The sequence below is a fragment of the Echinops telfairi genome, unplaced genomic scaffold, assembly GCF_000313985.2.
Source record: "Echinops telfairi isolate 266 unplaced genomic scaffold, ASM31398v2 ScPeMD7_2010;HRSCAF=2546, whole genome shotgun sequence".
NCBI lineage: Eukaryota > Metazoa > Chordata > Mammalia > Afrosoricida > Tenrecidae > Echinops > Echinops telfairi.
The window spans coordinates 3,655,558-3,660,765 of NW_022105908.1; positions in this window are offsets into that span (position 1 = coordinate 3,655,558).

Here is a 5,208-nt window from a genome sequence, read left to right on the forward strand (position 1 = left end):
GGTGGGTCAAAGGCCTAAATATAAGTCACATAGCCATGAAGGCTATCAATGAAAAATTAGGCACACATTTAGGGCCGTAATACACAGCATGAGCACACTAAAGGACATAATGAAAAATATCCACACTAGAGAAGACAAAATAAAGAACTGGGACCTGCTAAAAATACCACATTTATGCACATCCAAAAAATAAAAAGTCATCAAAACAGTTAACAGAAAAACACAGATTGGGAAAAATTATTCAGAAATAATACATCCAGTAAGAGGCTAGTCTCAAAAATCTGTAGAAAACTACAATATCTTAACAAGAAAAGTAAAAATAACCCATTCAAAAATGGGCATAAGACATGAATAGACAATTCACCAAAGGTGACATCTAGGCAGCCAACAGCCATGTAAATGTTTGACCTTTCAGAAGGCTCACTAAGAAGAGATGAGCCAGACAGGATGCACTATAGCACTGATGAAACATACAACTTTCCTCTAGTTCTTTAATGCTTCCTCCCCACCACTATCATGACCCCAATTCTATCTTACAAATCCGGCTAGACCAAAGCATGTACACTGGTACAGATAAGAGCTGGAAACACAGGGAATCCAGGACAGATGATCCCTTCAGGACCAATAATGTGAGTAGAAATACCAGGAGGGGAAGGGGAAGGTGGTGGGAGAAAGAGGCAACTGATTACAAAGATCTACATATAACCCCCTCCCAGTGGGGCAGAGAACAGAAAAGTGGGTGGAGGCAGACACTGGTCAGTGTAAGACATGAAAAAATAAAAATAATTTCTAAATTATCAAGGGTTCACGAGGGAGGGAGGGGAATAGAGAGGGGGCGGAAATGAGGAGCTGATACCAAGGACTCAAGTAGAAAGAAAATGTTTTGAAAACGATGATGGCAACATATGTATAAATGTACTTGACACAATGGATGGATTGTGATAAGAGTTGTATGAGCCCCCAATAAAATGATAAAAAGAAAAAGAAATGTTTGAGTTCATTAGCAGCAAGACAAATATAAATTACAACAACAATGAAATATCACTTCACACCAACACTTTTAGCAAAATTCAATTAAACAGAATATAAATGCTGGAGAGGATGTGGAGAGATTGGATGGCTTTTACATTGCTAGTGGGACTGTAGAATTGTATGGATTTCCACTATGGGAATCAGTGGGGCACTTCTTAAACAAATGCAAATCCAAATACCTTATGATCCAGCAATCTCTCTACTGGGTATGTGCCCTAAAGAAATAAATAATACAACCACAGACCAGGGATGTGAATACTCTTGCTACCATGCAGAGTGCGATTTCTGTTTATTTGTTTGTTTCATTTTTCTGTAGTTTGTTTCCCATGTTTTTCTGTATAAGAAATTCCGGATGGGCAGAGCTATGGAGGCAGTGGCTGCCCTGATGGTTTCTGGGGGAACATGGCAGGGCACGTTGGGGGAAGATGAGGAGCTGATAACAATGAGTACAAGGAAGAAGTAAATGTTCTCAAATTGATGGTGGAGATGACTGTCCAGCGTTTAGTAATAAGATTTAACTATTGAATTGAATGATATGTGAAATATATGCCAATAAAACTGCTTTAAAAGAGGAATAAAATATATAGCACAGACATATACACACCTGTGTTTGTTGCAGCAATTTCCATAATAACAAAAACGTGGAAACAACCAAAAATCCCAATTATAGAGGAATAAAGAAACAAACTCGAGTATTATGCATCAATAGAAAACAATGACAACTTTCTTAAACACCACAACACAGGTACAAAACTAGAGAACATTATGCTTGGCAAACTTAGTCAATCTTACAAAGATAAATATATAATAACCATTATCAAAAGGAAAAACAAAGAAATGTGGTTTATACATCAAAGACAAGACTTTGATGGCTACAAGGGGCAGGAACAAGGAGAGGGTAGGGATAGGATTTTTAGGAGGGAGGCAGGAAAGATTTAGGCAAGGGAACCACATTTATGGAGGGTTCAACAGGATACTATTGTTGATTTCATTTCTGTAACTATATACAGTGTGATTCTTTAGAAACCAAAATTTTAATTTAAAAATTCTCCAGATTTCCTCTTCCTCAGACCTAAAGGTTGGGCTGTAGGAACCCCCAAAAAGGAGGAAGAGTAAAGCTCGAGTCCTGGGGAACAACCATCCATTTCAAGCACATGGACAAAAGGAAAGAGAAGAAAGGACTTGTTATCAGGAGAAATCAGTCCCTGGAAAGATAGAATCCTTGGTAGAGGATCAGCCAAACAAAAGGAGGACCTTCAATGAGATGGATGGGTGGGGTGGCTTCAGCAGTGGGCTCACACATAACCACAGCCGCTTGTTTTGTGCAGTGTTCAGTTCTGTTGTACATGTAGTCACTATAAGTCAGGATAGACTTGATGGCACCTAACGGTCACAATGATGGGCAAACACAGTGAAGGGTGCAAGCAGCATTTCAAAGAAGATGGATTATCAAGAAGCTACCAATGACAAAGGCTCCCAGACCAGATGGCTTCACGGGAGAATTTTACCAAGCATTCAGGGAAGAGCGGACGCCAATCCCCCACAAATTATTTCCGAGCATAGAAAAGGATGGTAAACCCCCAAACTCAGGGCAAGGACCTCATAGGAATAGAGAACTACAAACCGATATCGCGAATGAACTTAGATGCAAAAATATAAAACGTACCATCCACCATGATCAGGTAGGATTCATTCCAGGGATGAAAATCCGAAAATCCATCAGTATTATACATCACATTGATCAGAAAATGTGTAAGAACCACATGATACTATCGATAGATGCACAGAAAGCATTTGACGACATCCAACACTCATTCCTCATTAAGACCCTCAAGAAGATAAAAGAAGATGGAAGGACTGCACAAAGCACTCCTTTCCACACCTGCTCATTTCCCATTTCAGTTGCGCTCTATCCCACAGTACTCTGGGTAAGTATATTTGTGATCTGAGGTACATTTTTGCAATGCACATTGAACAAGAGAGGCATGTAGGGCAGTTACTACGTAGCAATATTTTTCTTTAGTCCCTTCCCCATCCAAACATGCCCTCTAGGACGAACGCCCTCAGACCTGGATGAAATCTCAAGGCACTCGTTAATCATAAACACAATCGCTCAGTAAGCGCTTCTGGATGCACAAAAGGTTTGCACCTAAATGAAACGTTGACAAGTCAAATCCACAAAGGAATAGTCATCACCCACCATTGACATTTTGAGATGAGAGTGTGGTTTCTTCCCAACCACCACCCTGTCTTCTACATCGCAGTCAGCTTCATCTGCACTCACTTCCTTCATACTCCTCTGATGGATATTAACATCCTTCAAGTCTTTGGAAGTCCTCAGCAAACTGTTTCTATAGATCAAGGTCAAAAAGAAAATAATTCTTTAACATCTCTTTCATAAGTCCTGTGCCTTTATTGGAATACAGTGGGCACTGTTTTCTAGGGACTTCTGCTGACACTGACAGGGAGAATCTCATTTTAACACACAATTATTTGATCACTCTACCAGGATGAGTGGACACCTGGTTACAAGATGAGAACGATGAAGAAAAGGAGCTGATGAGGAGAAAGAAGCTGTGTCAAGCAGACATTGCTGAGTGAAAAAAAAATCTGCATGTAAAATCATAACTAAAAATATTTAACAGAGTGGCTTAAAACACTGTGATATTGTTACTACTCATAATCCTATTGTTTGACTGAGCCCTGCTGGGTGGTTTCTCTGCTCTGCATTGTTTGCTACATTCAGCAAGAATCACTTCCATGGCTGATTCGCCGGGACGTTTATCTAGGGCTGGAACATCCAAGGTTGTCACATTCTCCTAGCTAGAGATCAGTGCTGATTATCAAAGGGGGGCCTTTGCTCTTCTCCACATGACCTCTCATCTCTCAAGGCCTCCCCTCTCATGGTGTCTCCAACAGACTTCTTTGCATGGTGACTGGCTTCCAAGAACACAAACATGAAAGCTACAAGACTCAGAAGCCACTCTGTGTTGTTTCTACCACATTCTATTCATAAAGCAAGTCATACAGTCAACCAGGACTCCAGAGGCATGAGAGTAGATTCCACATCTGGATGGGAGAAGGGGCAAAGACACATGGTCAGAGAATGAGGGTCATGGGGGATTGTTGTGCAGTCTTCGAAAGCTGTCTGCCCTGGAGGCCTAAGAGTTAACTTAGGAAATGGCATGATAGGAAATCTATTTGCAGCCCAAAGCACTTCAAATGTCTGCTATGACTGTCAATATGGAAACCTGTCTTCTAGAAGCTAAAAGCAAGATCGCAAGAGGAAAGCGCCAAGCATAAAGCAAGCAAGGGAAGCTTCCAGAGCAGTGTCTTTAGATGACACCTATGAGCGTGCCTGCATCCAGGCTGATGTGTTCTTCCAGTTTTCAAATCATTCTAAACAAACCCAAATTTATATTTCTATATTTAGAAGTCCCCAGTTTGATGCTGGTCCTGTCTGGAGACGGCATGGCCTTCTGCCAATGATTAAATTAGTCTGTGGGATGTCTATTGCTCTGAGCTCACTGATGGCCATGTGAGATTTTTAGCAGCTGTAATATGCTCTTGGTACAATTGTGCAATTTTATGACTTTGCACAGTAATTAATTTAAAAGTTGTGTCCCTTTTTAACCCCATAGAAGACACAAACCCCTGCAGTAGCAGCGCAAGAAACAATCAAATTTTAGTACTATAATAGATCATTATATTCACCAATTCAATCAATATCTGTTGAGCACTTACTATATGACAGGAGCTGAAAGTGACAGAGACGGTAGTGGGTGTGAATCTCAAGCACATTGACGCTGGAGCGTATACCCAGCCTGAAGTCATATCTCAGCCCTATTACTTGTTAAGTTGGATATTTGGGCAAATTGCCTAATATTACAGTGCTGTGTCGTCTCTGAATAACGGCAGTGATCAAAGAGAAGAGTGGTTTTAACGATTATATTCATTAGCATATATGAAAGTTTCAGAACCATGCCAGATGGTAAGAATTTCATAAATGTTGCTGATTACTATTAGAAAACTATTCTGTTTGACCTGACCCCACCACACTGAGGCAAAACACTGGGGGTGTGCAATGGAGCGGCAGGGAAGCAGAGCAAGGAGGTCCCAAGGGAAGACAAACGATGGACTCTGGGGCCAGGACGTGGCACCCCATTAGACTCATCC